A 19,808-nucleotide genomic window follows, 5' to 3' on the forward strand; every position below is an offset into this window, starting at 1 on the left:
TTAAATAATTGATTTTCTCTTCTGTTAAAGTGGGTAATTTATATCTTTGTAAGTATTCATCCATTTCAATTAGATTGTAGGATTTGCTGCCATACAGTTAGACAAAATAGCTACTAATTGTTGTTTTAATTTCTTTTTCATTGGTATCAACTCACTCTTTTTATTTTGATGCTGGTGCTTTGGAGTTTTTTCTTTTTTCTAATCAAATTAATCAAAACAACTATTTTGTTACTTTTTTTCATAAAACCAACTCTTAGTTTTATCAATTACTTCAATATTTTTCTTAGTTTTGATTTTATTAATCTCTTTGAGTTTCAGAACTTCTAATTTGATATTTGATGTATTTTTTTATTTTGTTCTTTTTCTAGTTTTTTTAGGTTCATGTCCAATTCATTGATCTCTTCTTTCTCTACTTTATTCATATAGTTATTTAGAGATATAAAGTCTTCCCTAAGAACTGCTTTGGCTGCCTTCCATAGGCATGTTGTCTCATTATTGTCATTTTCTTGGATGAAATTCTGGATTGTTTATGTGATTTGTTATTTGACTCATTCATTTTTAGAATTAGATTATTTAATTTCCAATTGATTTTTAATCTATCTTTCCCTGTCCCCTTTATTGAATATAATTTTTATTGCATTGTAGTCCCAAAAGGAAGTATTTACTACTTCTGCCTTTCTGCATTAGATTGTGAGGTTTTTATGTCGTAATATGTGGTCAGTTTTTGTATAGGTGTCATGTACTGATGGACACTAATTCTGAAATGAGTACAGTTGCTGTAGCAACTCAATTCGTATCTGTTATCAAAATCATTGTTTTTAAAACAATTATCATTGTTTTAATCAATATCATTGTTTTTATTGTTATCGTTGTTCTTGTATCTCCTGACTACTCACCTGACCAATTCTTTTTTCTGTAAGATAGTTCAAGTTGTAGGATGTAAATAGTTTTTAGTTCTTATTGTAATAAAACAATTTTGCTTTCCAAAAAGGTCATATGGATTTTTATTATCACCAACAATACCTATTTTTTCTACAGTGCCAGCATGGAATTTTGTCATTTTAATGATTTTGCCCTTTTGTTAGGGTTGAGATGGTATTTCATAATTGTTTTAAATTAGATCTCATGATAATAGAAATATGGAACATTTCCATATTGTTATTAATAATTTATTTTTCAAAAATTGCCAGATTATATGCTTTGAATATTTTATTTGGGGGGAGTTTAGTGTATTTTTATAAGTTTATGACAGTTACTCATGTTTTATCAAAATCTTACTATCTATATTTGTTATACTTATTTTTTCAAACTATTTTTCCCTTTTTATTGAGGAGACATTGATATTTGTAATATTAAGACATTTACTTATCGAAATGAAGCCTTGATTAAGGATTTCTTTAACATTTTAATTACCTAAGAATACATTTTTCACCTTGAGGCAAGTGTGAAAGATATAACATTCTCTTATTTCATAAGTTTAATCATTTTACATATTTATATCATTGATTCATTCATTCATAATTTAATTTGGAATATAGGGTGAGATATAGTTATGATTCCTTTTTTGCCATATTACCATTCAATTTTCCTGAGTTTTTAATCAAATAAGAAAATCCTCCAATGTATTGTCATCCTAAATTTATATAATATTAACATATTTTATAGACATGTTTCCATATAGTGGTACCTAATATATTCCATGAATTCATTTTTCCATTATTTAAATCCAGTCCTAAAGAGTGTGCATAAATACTGCTTTATTATATAAGTTCTGTAAGTTTTCCTTTCCATATAATTTCTTTAATATTCTTAACAATTCTTCTGCATAAATCTTTTTGTTTTCATATACATTGTTTTTGCTATTTTTATAATTATATTTTATTAGTTTGGTCATTGATACTTTAATTATAATGCTTTAGATTCATTTTAGAGCATTATCATTTGTTATAAACTCATGATTCTACAATGAAAATTAAATACCTTTCAAATTATTTAATTGATCCTTTATTTTAAAAATACATATTTTGTGCCTACCATTTAAGTAGGTTTTATATAAATATAGATAGCTGATCTTTAATGGTCATGTATTTAATACATTTTTTTGGAATTAACAACATTTTTCTTTCACCTATTGATTGGTAGTTAAATGAGTAAAAAATACTTACCATTTACCAAGCACTGTGCTTTATTCTTAGTAAACAAATGTAAGAGCAAGAAAGTAAATGTCTTTAAAGAGTTAACATTCTGATGTGGGGGGAAGGAAGGGCAAATAGACAATAAAGGAGGTTTAGGTTTGCAATATCTTAAGGAGATTAGTGGATCCATAGAAGAATCAAATGGTATACCCTTAGTAGAAGCAATGATAATTTACTGTTTCCAGAGTAAAATTTGAAAAGGGAAAGGGAAATTATGTGGATAGTGGCAGGTCAGACAACAAGGGAGGTAGTTGGGATGGTCAGTTTGACTATGAAACGAAGCATAGAATCCTAAGATCTGAAGCTACCAGGAGAAAGTAGGCTATATGAAGTTCTGCTGACTAACTCGCCAATCAAGAGCTCGGAGCAGTGAATCCAAATCTTAATAAATTGACAATGTCAAGGAATATTAACGGGTCCCTGGAACTTGTTTTCTTGGGTTGCCATATTTTCCAAAATCTCTGGATTTGAGGAAGCCCCGAACGTGTCAAGAATGAAAGCAACCAACATACCTCAATCACACCCTCAAGCTGAAATAATTTATTGTTTGCAGCCCTAGCTGTGTTCCCTGTTTTTGAGAGTCAAGACAGGAGTCAGTCTGCATCAGACTAAGAAACTGTCTATGAAGCAAGGACCCTTAGAAACAAGTAAACTATCTTATCTTAAAAATACAGCAATTCTAAAGGCAAAAAAAATGCTACTTTTGCATCTTAATTATTCATGATTTTTCTTCATCTGTCACTCCCACATTGGTGGAAATTTCTATTCTACTCCTCTTTTGCAATTTCAGAAATATTCAAGCTTCTGTTTGGATTGTCATTCATTAGGTTCATAATAAACCTAATTTTTTATATAAGTTTCATGGAGTTATGATTGAATGTTGATAAACTAGTATGAGGACAATGAGAAGAAAAGGCTCAGGCTATTCAGTATGTGGTTTTGGTATCAGTCAAGTTTAAAAGGTCTGATCATCTAAAAATATTAGTGGTTAGTCAGATAGCAAGAAAATACCTAGAGGTAAAAATGATTTTTCTGAAGTGAATTTATATTCCACAATTTTGTTGAAGTGGTTTTATCCCAAGCAATTTTGACATTCCTTGGATTTCAAAAATGAACTATTATATGTTTTAAATGTATTTTAATCTATTATTTGCTAATGTTAATTTGCTAATGTTAAATTTTTGGCCTTATTGTTATAGTTGACATTTAAAAAAGCAATATTAAATAATAGGTCAAATGGGACAGCATATGTAAAGTACTTTGCAAACCTTAAAATATGAGCTAAATGTTTTATTAGTACTCTTATTTCTAGAAGTGATGAAAATAAACACATCTTATATTACTCCTATTTTGATTGGGAAGGCTAATATTTCTCCATTTCATCCAAAGTTAAATGTCAAATATAATTTTTTATCAAATCAAATTTAAAATGTCTAAACTTGTCAGTGTTTTAAAAAACATAAAAAACAAAAACATTTTTTAAAAAATATAAATGTCTCAATTAATATAATGATGAGATTTTCTAAGTCTTAAATATTGAAATAATATATTAGGTTAATGGGTTTCCCAATATTAAAGCATTATAACATTCCTGAAGTAAATCATACTTGCCCATAATACATGTTTTAAATATTACTATATTTTGTTTATTAATATTTCATTTAATATTTTATAATTTTCATTTTAATGATTTTTTTCTTATAATTCTGTGTTTCATTCTCAATAAATTGGGAAAACATATTGCCTCCTCAAGTTAGGAAGAGTGCTATTTTCTCTATGCTGAAAAACATATTATTTAGGGATTTTATTTCATTTTAATGTTTTAATAGATATCGCTTGACTAAATCTTCTGTTTCAGATCATTACCATAAATATCCTATTAAGTTTCCCATTCTGATATCAGTTTATTTAATATATCAACATTCTTTTTTGTTTATTTTGTGTATTTGTGTATCTGTAAAGATCCTTCATTTCTTTATTTGCCTCAGTTTTGATGACATAAAATTTCAACATACTCTTAAGATATTATTTATATCTTCTCTACTTAGTGGAATCTCAGTTTTCTCAGCTTTTATCTTAGTAGTTTTCTTTTTCTTTTTTTTCTTGTAGACTACATTGTTTAATGTTTTTTTTTTTTTTTTAATGGTCTATTAGAGATCCGGCTCTTTGTTTTATTCATTAGTATGCTATTTATTTTGCTAATTTCTCTTTTAATTCTGGTGCTTTTATTGCTTTATGCTTTCTTTTTGATGCATTTATTCATTTTCTAATTTCTTTAACTGTAAACACAATTAATTAATATTGTCTTTTCCTCTCATGTTAATATAATCACTCAAGCATATAAATTTACTCCCAAGTGCTGCTTTTGCTATAACCCATAAATTCTACGTATATATTTCAATATAATTTTATTGTTTCAACAATTTGATCTTTAATCCAACCATTATTCAATTAATTATTTTGAGTTTTCATCTAAGTCTACATAGTTTGATCCTAGTTCTCTTGCTGACGATTATTCTTTTTTCATTATAAGTTGTAAATTTTATATCTTCTGACTTTATATATTTATTTATAGTCTTCTATCTTTGAATGTAACTAATTTCTTTGAACTTTCCATGAATATTGAATGAAAAATAAATTTCCTACTTTTAGTATTCAGATGTGTAGGAAATAAAAATAATTTCGCATTACAGAATAATGTATACTTAGATGTATATGTACCTATGTATGTTGAATATAAACATGTACTTGTGTATATTTGTGTACATATATGTGCATTTTTCTATATAAAAATGTGTGTTCCAGTTTTGCCAACATTTTTGTAGTCTCTTTCTTTTGAGTGTCAGCTTAAAATTGCACATTAATTGATTTCTATTTTTCAGTAAATTATTTTTCTTTATAAAGTCAGTTACTATATCATTTCATTATAAATAAATTTTCAACATTGATATCTTCTCATTGTCAATTAAACCTTGTCTAATATTATTCTTTATTTAATTCATAATACAGATGTGAATTTTCTTTTATCAAATAACATGGTTTTATTCCCTGATATTCTAGTTTAAAATAAAGAAGATTAAATTGGAGTCTGTCCTTTCATCTTAAATCGATATGCTTCTTCTAATATAAGAGACATTTTGCATAGCAAAAATTTGATGACTTTTTTTTAACACATAAGTAATTTTTTTTCTTTTTGAAGGGAAGTCTAATCCATTTATTTTCTAGGTAAAAAGAACAAGTATTCTATTCTCTATCATGCCATGTAATATTGTTTGACCATTTTAAAAAATCTTGTTTCACTGGTACTAACTCTACTTCAAATTTCCTTCTTTACCATTTTTATTTATTTCTCTCTCTCTTTAAGAGTATTTGTTATCTATCTTGATGAGGCTAAAAATAATTTCAATTTTATTTTGGGAACTAATTTTGGCATTCATTCACTGTTTTTCTTCTGGTGTCTTTGTTTCAATTTCTTTTAATTTTCATTTTTAATTATTTTAGCATTTATTTTGCATGATTGTGTCTAATAGTTTAAGTAATTGTTTACTTTCTCCTTCTGAGAAGCAATTTTCTTTTAAGGTTTTTAATTTAATATGTGTCTTCAGAGAGACATATAAAACAGTTACTTGTATTGTTTGCTAAAAGGCTATATGAAATATGATATCATGGAATATTTGATCATCTTACCTTAGGGCACTCAAAAAGTGAAGGTAAAGAAAGAAAGAAATTTGGAGATAATTGAACTTCATACCATAATATCTTCAGAAGGGAATGAAGAAATATTGAAGTTTTATCAAGAATTTGCCAGAATTCTCTCAAATAAATCTAGCTAGCTAACTAGATAGTTTGTGACATCAGTGTGAAGATGAGTATAAGGAAGGGCAATGAAAACTTTGGTTGACCTTGTGAATCAAATTTTTTTTTTTCCTGGAAGACAGTTACGGGGAAATATGCAAGATATGGCTGTTTTCCGTATGACCTTCTAAAACAACTATAGCAACAAAGATACGCATACACACACATACCAACACATGAAGAAATGGAACCAAGGTTATTAAAATTTTTATATGTGTACTTTCCTTTCATTATAATGATTTTCTTCTTTTTTATGTATAAAAATGGCAATATAGTTATAATTGATTCGATTCACAAAATAATGTTTCAGGCGATCTATTACTCTGCATCCTGTTCATCATTCCCTGCAAAACTCCAAACCTACTTGTGAATGTTATCTGATTGAAGCCTGTATAAATATAAGACATCAAAAATACTAGAGTCAAAATAATTTTTCTGGATAGCCTAGAATAGTATGGGAAGGTTGGAAAAAGAAGCACTCTCTCCTTTTCCCAAATTTCCATCATTTCATTTTGAAGGAGTGGACATGATTGATCCACATAAGACTAAGGAGTATTATTATTATATGTTTTTCTCTAAGTATTTTCACTAACAATCATTTTGATTAAAGCTAGAAGATCAGGTAGTAAGAAATCTAATGTAAATGGAGAAGAGATCAAAATAATCATTTTATAGATTATTGGTCAAAGACCATAACTGAGAAACAAAGAAAAATATAAATCAACAACTCTAATTTTAAAAAGTATAGTAAATCCATTAGGTTATTAGAGCTTCCCTATAGTGAATCGTTCCTTTTAATGTATTGGATAACATCACAGTAGTTTAAAAGAGTTCATACAACTCTAGAGAATGAATTTGTAATCCACTTATACCACTCTCTTTACAAATAGCATGAAATCTTCTAGCTTATTTACATAGCAGCAATAATTAAGCATCTTATATGTACAAGGCATTCTTACCTATTAAGGTCACTTTTATTCACTTTTTAATAACAGTTTTCAATAAGTTTGAGTTATTTTCTTTATCTTTGTAGTTTTTAAAAGTCTTTCCCTCTTGATACTTTTCCAAAAAGTAATCAAAATATTATAGTGTTAAATTATTCTATTTTATTGAGTAGAAAGGAAAACTTGCTCTACATTCTGTTTACTATTTTCTGAAACATTTCAAATCTAATAAAATTATTTTATTCAAGTATGTACTGGAGTCAAACCTCATCTGCTCAGAGAACTGACTGTTAAATATTCAGTGTGCAGGGTAATAAATGAGAAAAGTAGATGAAAGATAAGGAGAAAAGAAGCAGTAAGAACAAAGTCACCTAAAAATAGTGAAGGAAGCAAATACAGTTTATAGTAGAAGAAGGAGGAAATCATATCTTGGAAAAATATATAATTTTAGAAATAAATAAAGCAATATAAATCTTAACTTAAATGTGAATGGATTAAACAATTCAATAAAATGAAAAAGAGTTACATATTTAGATAATGCAAAATTCGACAATATATTGATTACAGAAAACACATTTTAAAAACACATAAACAAAATAAAATTGATTGGATGGAGGGAAAGTTTTTAATATGCATCAAGTGAATTCCAAAAAAATTAGGAATTACTATCATAGTATCAGACAAAGAAAAATAAATATTCAAAAAAGGTATAAGCAAAGAAATTATATTATGCTAAAATGAACCATAAATAAGACAATATAAATTTTTTTTAAAGTATACATTCCAAATAACTTAGTATCAAAAATTCAGAATGTAAACATTATCTGAACTTCAGGCAGGCATAGACTGTAACACAATAGTTACAGAAGAATTCAATATCCCTCTATCAGTTTTGGATAAATCTTTAAAAAGTTAAGAAAGATAAAATATGGAAATCAACATAATTCTGGACAAACTAGAATTAAAAGACTTTTGGCATTTTCTAAAGGCAATAGCAAAATAACATTATAGTTCTCTACACCATATACAATATTTACAAAAGCTGATGATGCAGTAGGGCATAGAGGTGTTGCTTACAAATGAAGTAATCAATACATCATTTACATACCATAAAGCAACAAGATGATAAATTTATTCAAAGACCAATAATAACAAAAGCTATAGATGAAAAAGGAGACTTAACCAAAAAAAAAATCTTACATAATGAGCGAACCAAATAACATGTCACTGAAACAATAGCTATTTAAAAGAAAATTATAATGATGAAACAACACTATACCAAAATTTCTGGCATGTGGCTAAAGTAATCCTCAGGCAGAAAATATTCACATTACAATTATGTAAGTGAAGAAACATCAGAGGACACCCCAAACTACCTCTTTATGGAGGTGGGAAGTCCACAGGTATTATACATTGCACATTGTATGTGGTAATCGATAGAGCATATATGTGTGCATATAATATGTTTATATAAAAATATATGTGTATAAATATATACATGTATATGTTATTTAAAACTTTCCTGAAAGGCCTATGAATAATATGAATAAAGAGAAATTGTGTTTCATTGATATCTACACATATGTGAGAAATAAGAAAACATACATTAGTAAGCATAAATGAAGAGAAAAGTGAGGAAGATGAAATATCAGAAAAATGAGAGAATACTTTCAGGATTCATAGATTTATAATTCAAAATTTCAAATATTAGCCATGTATATATTCTCTTCCTGTGCAATATGATGATACATTTATATTATGCTAGGGATATTTTTTACATTAAATACATGTGTGAGTTGTGAAAATAGAGCTGTTTTTTTTTTCTGCCCCTTAACCTGCTTTTTCTTTCCCCTAGCTGTCTGTTTCAATAACTTTCAGGTATTACAAAGCAACTACAGCATGGCTTTCCACTGATTATTGTTTTATCACAGGGCAGCAACATTCCTCACCTTTGACTCCCCTACATCCATCTCTTTCAAAGAATTATTCTCTTCTTTTCTTTCCTTCCTGGAAGATCCAATGCCCATTCTGAACTGCTTGACTCTGTTCTCAGAATTGTAACTGCATTAAAACCTCCAACAAGGCAGAAAACACAGCGTGCTGGTAACAGGAAAAATATATTTCTGATACTGCAGTTATCACAGCTTAGTTTCTTTGCCACCCAGCTTCGAAGCGGTGCTAGTTTGAAAGACATTTTGCATAAAGTTACCTATTAGTCTAAAAACTTTCAGATCCCCCTGCAACTCTTCTCAAAAAGTATGTGCCTTTTTTAGTCTTCAGAAATCTTATCAGAATAATGCAACATTCACTAGTTTCTCATCTTCACAAAAGAAGTAATCTAGCTCTTGCCACTGGCAAAGATATTCTTTATTCATCAAGCTGGAAATTTTGACATAGTGAAGGGAGAAACCTAAAAAAGAAAGAGAGTATGAGACAAGGCAAAGGAAGATAGGTATTATTTTATAAAGATGTATATATAATATACTATCATATTATAATATTACTATTATACTAAATATACTAATGATCAAAAGTATACTAATACACTAATGATCAGTTCTAGTGTTGGTGAAAGTCCAAGATCTAGCTAATATCAGTTTAAACCAGTTATTTCAATAATATTTAGACTAATATAAATGTTAGAAGAACGTGACATTTTTCAATTAACAATTTTTAAAAGCAATTATCAGTGTTTTATATATATGTACGTGTGTGTGTATCAATCAGCATGTTTGTTTCACATTAATATGCCAAAGTTAAAATCACAGCTTTGCATATGTAGGCAATCAGCAGTGTTCTGTGGAATCTGAATAAACCAATTGGATATAATCTGTTCCTATAGAAAAGTTATCTAGAAAGTTGCTAGATACCTGTTGGGTGCAATGTGTGGATATGTGGCTCTGTGTGTGTATGTGTGTAGCTTTAAAGAATGTGGAGGTCAAAGGGGCAGCTAGATTGTGGATAGAGTACCAGCCTTGAAGTCAGTAGAATCTAAGTTCAAATCTGGTTTCAGACACTTAGCACTTCCTAGCTGTGTGATCCTGGGCAAGTCACTTAACTCTAATTGCCTCAGCAGAAAGAAAAAGAAAAAAAGAAAAGAATGTTGAGTTCAGCAAAGATTTGTGTATTCAGCCTTAGTAGACTGTAGATAACTGAGTCACATTTTGTTACTCTGTATAAAACAGAATGGTGATAAAATGGATATAGTTCAATCATATTTTATCAATGAGGTTTATTATTATTTAATTTTATTATTTTTTTGTTTTTATTATTTTTTTGTTTTTATTATTTAACACAATGAGGGAGGGAGGTTATGGTAATTCAAACAAACAGCACATTCCAACAATCACATTGTTTTCCCTTCATAAGGCTACCCTTTTCATTTTTTAGATGATACAAATTGAGGTCCAGAAAATTTACATGACTTTTCTCTATGCCTCATTATGATCAAAATATTTCTAAAATATGTAATACCAAATGGGATAACACACACATGTGTCAGCTATTGCCTGTGGTCACACAGGAAATGAGCAGCAATGCTAGGATTTAGAAGCCAGATCCTTTAGAATTTAAAGCCAGGTAATATTTACAGTTATAAAAGTTTGGACTTTAGGCAAAGCACCTGCATCTTTTCATGTTAACAAAACTTCTTTTTATATTAAAACAGAAATAACTTCATATCCAGATTCAATATAATCACATATGGAAAATGATTCTGGGAAATCACTATAAAAAAGAAAACATTTTTAAAAATGTTTCAGAAAAAAAGGATGGGGAGGAGAAACTCCTAATGATTTGTAGCACATCACAGTATCAAACTGTAGATTTAGAGCATCTTAGGGACTTTTTAGTCCTGAAGTATCCAAGGTTCTTAACATAAGGTTTGTAAACTAAAGATTTTTTAAAATAATATTTTTAACTCTATTTCAATATATTTGTTTTCTTTGTATTTTATTTTATGAATTAAAAACACTCTTCTGAGGATGGATTCATAGGCTTCAACCTGTCAGAGGTTGACTTCATAGAAAAAGTTAAAAAAAAAACCTGGAAAAATTATTTGATAAGGTCACTTCACTCCTTTTGTCAAGAAGCACTTATTAAACACTCATGTTAAGCACAAACAAAGGATACAAAAAAAGATATCCCTTCCCCACTCCCTTAAAGAGATCACAGTCGAATGAGGGAGACATGAAAAAAAAATTGTTTATGTTAAGGTAGATAGTATAAAGATAAGATAATTTAATAAAGAAATCAGAATTTTAACTCAAAAATTCTAACTCTATAACTAGTACGTTCATACCATACTGCCTCTATGATTGTGATATGATGCTATAAAAAATGATAAGCTCAAGATTTTTAGACAATCATGGAAAGACTTGCATGAAATAATGAAGAACATCGGAACCAAGAGAAAACTGTATACAGTAATAGTAACATTAAGAAAGATTTTAAGTGAATGTCATTCTGATTTTTATGAATATCCAAATTAATTATAAAGGACATATGAATAAAGACTTTCACCTGAATCCAAAGAAGAACTGATGAATATAAGTATATACAGAATTATTTTAATATGTATATCTATTTGTGTCTAATGGTCAGCTCTAGGGAGGGATAAAAGAAGGGTTGAGGAGGGAAGAAAAGAATGGTTAAAAAAAAAAAAGAAAAAAATTTATATGTTAACCTCATGAATTTAAAAGAAATAGCAATTTATACATAATAAATTTGTAGTTTCATATGCAATCATCCTTTTTATTATACTGTTATGGAAATGCTTGTTTTATTCCGCAAATTAAAAATAAAATAAATAAATATAAAAAACAAAAATATGACTATATGATAATAAAAAAATCTAAGCATCAAATAATATACAAAATTAGATAACAAAAGGGATTAAAATACTAAAAATATCATACACTCTAATTAAGAAGTGATGGAAAAAACTTATGAAGGAAACAAAGTTTAATAACAGTCAATGATGAAATGTTTAATCTGCAAAAAGTATCCCCAGAGAAGAATTTCCTGAAGGGAGTTGGTAGGGAACTGAAACATCTGAGACTAAAAAATAGGCCATCACATTAGGTAGAACACCAGAAAATCTCAAAAAGATCATCATTCAGGGAAGATGATGCAATATATTCAATTTTCTTGCTTTATTCTACTCATCTTCAGAATCCCATTTACTCCTTGGAAAACTTTTACTTAATACATTTTCCTTTGACAGACAAATTAGGGTTATTCAAGGACTAATACAAAATAACAAAAATGTCTTTACCCACAAGGGAAAGCTGCCACAGAGGCATAATCACATGTTAAGCACAAACAAAGGATACAAAAAAAGATATCCCTTCCCCACTCCCTTAAAGAGATCACAGTCGAATGAGGGAGACATGAAAAAAAATTGTTTATGTTAAGGTAGATAGTATAAAGATAAGATAATTTAATAAAGAAATCAGAATTTTAACTCAAAAATTCTAACTCTATAACTAGTACGTTCATACCATACTGCCTCTATGATTGTGATATGATGCTATAAAAAATGATAAGCTCAAGATTTTTAGACAATCATGGAAAGACTTGCATGAAATAATGAAGAACATCGGAACCAAGAGAAAACTGTATACAGTAATAGTAACATTAAGAAAGATTTTAAGTGAATGTCATTCTGATTTTTATGAATATCCAAATTAATTATAAAGGACATATGAATAAAGACTTTCACCTGAATCCAAAGAAGAACTGATGAATATAAGTATATACAGAATTATTTTAATATGTATATCTATTTGTGTCTAATGGTCAGCTCTAGGGAGGGATAAAAGAAGGGTTGAGGAGGGAAGAAAAGAATGGTTAAAAAAAAAAAAAGAAAAAAATTTATATGTTAACCTCATGAATTTAAAAGAAAAAGCAATTTATACATAATAAATTTGTAGTTTCATATGCAATCATCCTTTTTATTATACTGTTATGGAAATGCTTGTTTTATTCCGCAAATTAAAAATAAAATAAATAAATATAAAAAACAAAAATATGACTATATGATAATAAAAAAATCTAAGCATCAAATAATATACAAAATTAGATAACAAAAGGGATTAAAATACTAAAAATATCATACACTCTAATTAAGAAGTGATGGAAAAAACTTATGAAGGAAACAAAGTTTAATAACAGTCAATGATGAAATGTTTAATCTGCAAAAAGTATCCCCAGAGAAGAATTTCCTGAAGGGAGTTGGTAGGGAACTGAAACATCTGAGACTAAAAAATAGGCCATCACATTAGGTAGAACACCAGAAAATCTCAAAAAGATCATCATTCAGGGAAGATGATGCAATATATTCAATTTTCTTGCTTTATTCTACTCATCTTCAGAATCCCATTTACTCCTTGGAAAACTTTTACTTAATACATTTTCCTTTGACAGACAAATTAGGGTTATTCAAGGACTAATACAAAATAACAAAAATGTCTTTACCCACAAGGGAAAGCTGCCACAGAGGCATAATCACATGCAAAGAACAAATAAGGTAATAAGAAGTATTTCATCTGCACCACCAACAAAATCCAAGAGCAAGAGATACAAAGAGAAATTCCATTCAAAATAACTGTTGATAGCATAAAATATTTGGGAATCTACCTACCAAAGGAAAGTCAGGAATTATATGAGCAAAATTACAAAAAAGTTTTCACACAAATAAAGTCAGACTTAAATAATTGGAAAAATATTAAGTGCTCTTGGATAGGCCGAGCAAATATAATAAAGATGACAATACTCCCTAAACTAATCTATTTATTTAGTGCTATACCAATCAGACTTCCAAGAAAATATTTTAATGATTTAGAAAAAATAACAACAAAATTCATATGGAACAATAAAAAGTCGAGAATCTCAAGGGAATTAATGAAAAAAAAATCAAATGAAGGTGGTCTAGCTGTACCTGATCTAAAATTATATTATAAAGCAGCAGTCACCAAAACCATCTGGTATTGGCTTAGAAATAGATTAGTTGATCAGTGGAAAAGGTTAGGTTCACAAGACAGAATAGTCAACTATAGCAATCTAGTGTTTGACAAACCCAAAGATTCTAAATTTTGGGATAAGATTTCATTATTTGATAAAAACTGCTGGGATAACTGGAAATTAGTATGGCAGAAATTAGGCAAGGACCCACACTTAACACCACATACCAAGATAAGATCAAAATGGGTCCATGACCTAGGCATAAAGAACGAGATTATAAATAAATTAGAAGAACATAGGATAGTTTATCTCTCAGACTTGTGGAGGAGAAAGAAATTTGTGACCAAAGATGAACTAGAGACCATTACCAATCACAAAATAGAAAATTTTGATTATATCAAATTAAAAAGCCTTTGTACAAACAGAACGAATGCAAACAAGATTAGTAGGGAAGTAACTAACTGGGAAAACATCTTTACAATTAAAGGTTCTGATAAAGGCCTCATTTCCAAAATATATAGAGAACTGACTCAAATTTATAAAAAATCAAGCCATTCTCCAATTGATAAATGGTCAAAGGATATGAACAGACAATTTTCAGATGAAGAAATTGAAACTATTACCACTCACATGAAAGAGTGTTCCAAATCACTATTGATCAGAGAAATGCAAATTAAGACAACTCTGAGATATCACTACACTCCTGTCAGATTGGCTAAGATGACAGGAAAAAACAATGATGAATGTTGGAGGGATGCGGGAAAACGGGGACATTGATGCATTGTTGGTGGAGTTGTGAACGAATCCAGCCATTCTGGAGAGCGATCTGGAATTATGCCCAAAAAGTTATCAAACTGTGCATACCCTTTGATCCAGCAGTGTTTCTATTGGGCTTATACCCCAAAGAGATACTAAAAAAGGGAAGGGGACCTGTATGTGCCAAAATGTTTGTAGCAGCCCTGTTTGTAGTGGCTAGAAACTGGAAAATGAATGGATGCCCATCAATTGGAGAATGGCTGGGTAAATTGTGGTATATGAACGTTATGGAATATTATTGCTCTGTAAGGAATGACCAGCAGGATGAATACAGAGAGGCTTGGAGAGACCTACATGGACTGATGCTAAGTGAGATGAGCAGAACCAGGAGATCATTATACACTTCGACAACGATATTGTATGAGGATGTATTCTGATGGAAGTGGATTTCTCTGACAAAGAGACTTAACTGAGTTTCATTGGAGAAATGATGGACAGAAACAGCTACACCCAAAGAAGGAATACTGGGAAATGAATGTGAACTATTTGCAATTTTGATTTTCTTCCCGAGTTATTTTTACCTTCTGAATCCAATTCTCCCTGTGCAACAAGAGAACTGTTTGGTTCTGCAAATATGTATTGTATCTAGGATATACTGCAACATGTTTAGCATATATAGGACTGCTTGCCATCATGGGGGGGGGGGGGAGGAGGGAGGGAGGGGAAAAAACGAAACATAAGTGATTGCAAGGGATAATGTCGTGTAGAAATTATCCTGGCATGGATTCTGTCAATGCGAAGTTATTATTAAATAAAATAAAATTTATTATAAAAAAAAAAAAAAAAAAAAAAAGAAGTATTTCATCTGACAAGTATCCTTGAAAGGGTATCTCTCGCTACCTGACTTGCTAAACTCTCCCAGTGGAAAAGATCTAGTTTTCATCAAGTCCCTTAGAGTGAGAGATAATGAAGGTTTGAAAACCTTTCTAATTCAAAACACAAGCTTTGTCCTTATTCAAAACTTCGGGATGGAAAATATTATATATTTTCTGTTCTTTAGTGTCTCGCAAACCCCTGTAAAATCAAGGGACAGTTCATATTCCCTCATGCCTGTTTTTTTAGTATAAAATATTATTCACAATAAGTGAACTTGGAACTTAGGAATTATTTAATTGCATAGATTGTAATGATATTGAATAAAACAATATTTAGCCTGAAGGTTATTGTATGTCATTTAAGCTAAAATTTTCTGTCTCTTGCTTTTTTTTTCTTTCCACCTCTTTCTGCAGTTCCTCTGAGATCCTAGAGTGTTAAGTGTATTCAAGCCATGTCCCCCAATTCAATAAGCTTTTGCTAGGTACCTTCTAAGCAAAGAGGCAGCATGGAGTAGTGAATAGAGATATGGTATTTGAATCAGGAGGATCTATACCTATCATTGACTTAAAATAACTTTGTGATTCTGGGCAAAACATTCAACCTCTCTCCCTAGCCCCAATGACATTCTGAGACTATAAGGTGCAGAGCACTACATTGGGAGAAAGATTTTCTTTACTGAGAATTCCATATACTAATGAGAGGACAGATATATATAAAAATAAGGTTCTGGGTCTCCAAATTACCTTTAGTAATAAGCTCATATGGAGCTCTCAGAAGAGAAAGTGAAAACAATGAATTACCTTTAGAGGTAATGTGGTATAGTGGGATAAATGTTGGATTTGAAATGAAAGGATCTAGATTTGATGCCTGAATCTTTCATTTACTGGTACCTTCTTAACTTTGGACACATAATGTCACTGGAAATTGAATTGAGCTAGATAATCTCTGAGATTTCTTCTAGTTCTAAATCTATAATCCTAAAAGAAAGATTGCACCAAATTATTAATAACAAGAGAAATGGGGAAAAAAACCTTATTTTACTTCTTCCCTAACGTATCAGCAAAGTTGAGAAAAAGTGGGGGAAATTAATATTGGAAAGACTGTAGTAAGATATATCCACAATTGGATTGTTTGTTGGTAGAGCTGATAATTAATTCAACAAATCAGGAAAGCAAATTGGAAATGTTTAATTGCCAAAAATAATCACTCCTTTTCACAAACCAATCCACTGTCTTTGCCAAGAAAACCTCAAAAGGGGTCACAGTCAGATGTGACTGAAACCACTGAACAACAAGATAGTCATATGCTCCAACAAGATCAAGTACAGAAATTAAGGTTTGCATAGACCAAAATATTCATAGCACTTTTATAACAGCAAGTAACTAAAAATAAAATAGATGCCTATTATTTTGAAAGTGGTTGAATATATTATGGTGCATGAATGTAATGGAATACTATAGCATCATAAGAACTGATGAGCATAAAGAATTCAGAGAAATCTGGGTAGTTTTATATGAACAAATACATAAGTAGCAGAACCAGGAAAACAATATATCCAAAATACCCAATGGAAGAAGAAAAAATTATTTTTAAACCCAGAGCTATGTAATTATATTGATCAAATTGGTCTCATAGAAAAGTCAAGAACATTCAAGTTCCTTCTTTAGCAGAAGTGAAGGCTGCATTTGTGAGATTTTGGACATAGTGTTGGGGACAAAGATGATACACTAGTTTATTGTGCTGAATGCTTTCTTTCCTTTTTGAAAAAAAAATTTGATATGAGATAATTTGCTTGGTAGGGGAGAGGGAATAGGATACATCTGAAAATAAAGGTATATTTAATATACTCTAACCTTCTTACCTTTGGTCTCTTAGGGTATGCTACAACCATAAAAAATAGCAACCAGTTTAAAATTTCAAAAGATCTTTCTTCATGATATAGCTATCAGATAATTAGAATTTCATCTTACACATCAAATGAGTTATGCTACAAAACTACAAGGTACCATATATGTACTTTATTTAGAGTTCTTCTCTGACGCATTTCTACCATTAATTCCTTTAGCTCTGGACAAACATATTCTGAGATAGAAATTTCTGTGGGTGTCTGTGGCCATTCAGGAGTGTTGGTAGTGATGGAATGCTATATTTATGCACTATAATGTACAGAATCCCTTGATAACTAATAATATGGAGCAGTCACCAAATGCAGTGCTCTGAATGTATTTTAATACTTAGAAAAATCTATGATCTCAGAGAGAAGTTCTGCCTCCTAAAATGAAAAAAATACCCATTCCTATCCAATCTTTGTTACTCTTGTCTCTTATCTCTCATAAATGCTTCACAAGAAAGCTACACAGAGTATGGATTGATATTATTTTGTGTTATGATATTTCATATCATCATAATAATTCATCTCTTGATACTAAATGGATACCATTGGGCATGCTGCCTGTCTGTCACTTATCAACTCCTTTCCTAGCCCACCAACTTTTCCCACCATATATTTCTCCTGTGGCTTTTTTATACCACAAATCTTTATGGATAATATACTGCCACTGTCATGCTCACCACATGGTTTTAGAATACTCTTTGAATGATTTGATTTTAATTCTTTAGAGATTCTGATGTTCCAAAAGCATCAGAAGAATATAATTTTTAAATAAGCATTGCTTAGTAGGTAAGACATTATTCAATATTTCTTTAGTTGTTGAATTGATTATCCAAGATATTTCATGTGTAAGATATTTACCAAATGAAATAGAAGTGAATCATCAATGAACAGAGCTCCAAAGAGGTATAATTTTAGATGTTAAATATAGGATTTTGAAAAAACCTATAAGTATCTTAATTCCCTTCTCTGCCACAGATCTTTAAAAAATCACAATGCATATTACTTTGGTAGCCAAGGAGCTACAATATTTCATTTTGTTTAATTAGTTGAATGGAATGGAATGAATACTGCTGAATGGCACAGTGGATAGGGTATTAGACCTGGAGTCAATAAGATTCATCTTCCTGTGTTCAAATCTAGCCTCAGACACTTGCTAGTAGTGTAACTCTGGCCAAATCATTTAATCCTATTTATCTCAACTTCCTCAATTGTAAAATGTTCTAGAGAAGAAAATGGCAAATCACTCTTTGCCAAGAAAGTCCCAAATGGAGTCACAAAGAGCAAGAAATGATTGGTCATCTAGATGGCACATCTTTTATAGCACTGGACTTAGAGAATGAGAAAGACATTTTCTTAAATTCACACTTCACCTCAGACACTAGCTGTGTGAACCTGCATGAATTACTTAACCCTCTTTGCCTCAATTCCTCATCTGAAAATGAGCTGGAAAAAGATATGGCAAAACCTTACACTATTTTTGCCAAGAAAACCCCAATGCAGTCACAAAGAGTCAGACATGACTGAAATCATTCAACAACAATAATAATAATAGAATGAGATACTGGAAAAATATGATTTGGTCTGGAAGAAAAGCATGTCATTTGTCTATGTACTACTTCACTTGTTCTTGCCTAAAGGCACAAGTCACAATTTCTGTCTACATTCCCTTCAGAATCCTTATTGACATATCACAGAAGAAAGATCCTATATTCAGGTAGAATCCTACATATGTTCCACTGATGGCCAAAGCCTCCTTGTGGGTAAAGTTCTCAGGTATTGTAACTTCTAAGAGTACAGTATTATGCCTTCAGCTATTCTTGGTCACATTTCATTCTGCTATCTCATCCCCTCACTTTTTGAAAACTCTAAGGCCAAGTTCAAAATAAACAACTTCGACAGGGAGTTTCCATCTCCTTGGTCTCTCCACTTCCTTGGGATTCATTCAGATCTGGTGCAACTATTTGTGTCCCATTAAATTATTTCTCTTTTGTGTCCATGGAGGCCCAGGGAACTCAGATATTGTCAAATATGTCATGTAGATTCCTGAAGAGTTTAGAAGGAGAGAAAGAACTCCAATGTATTTCTGTGAATAAAATAATAGTAAATGAGTCACCAGGGGACCTCTGGGGATTGAGTGACATCTGTCTTTTGTATCTAATCATTATAAATCATTCCCTGTATATTCCTTTCTCCTTTTCTCTTTCTATGTCCTTAAGACAAGACTTTTACTAACCTATGATATAGTGTGCTTGAAATACAACTAATACTGTCGAATATTTGTAAATAACTTTATATATACAGAGTGCCTCAAAAACATTCAAAGAG

The sequence above is a fragment of the Antechinus flavipes genome, chromosome 3, assembly GCF_016432865.1.
Source record: "Antechinus flavipes isolate AdamAnt ecotype Samford, QLD, Australia chromosome 3, AdamAnt_v2, whole genome shotgun sequence".
Taxonomy (NCBI): Eukaryota; Metazoa; Chordata; class Mammalia; order Dasyuromorphia; family Dasyuridae; genus Antechinus; species Antechinus flavipes.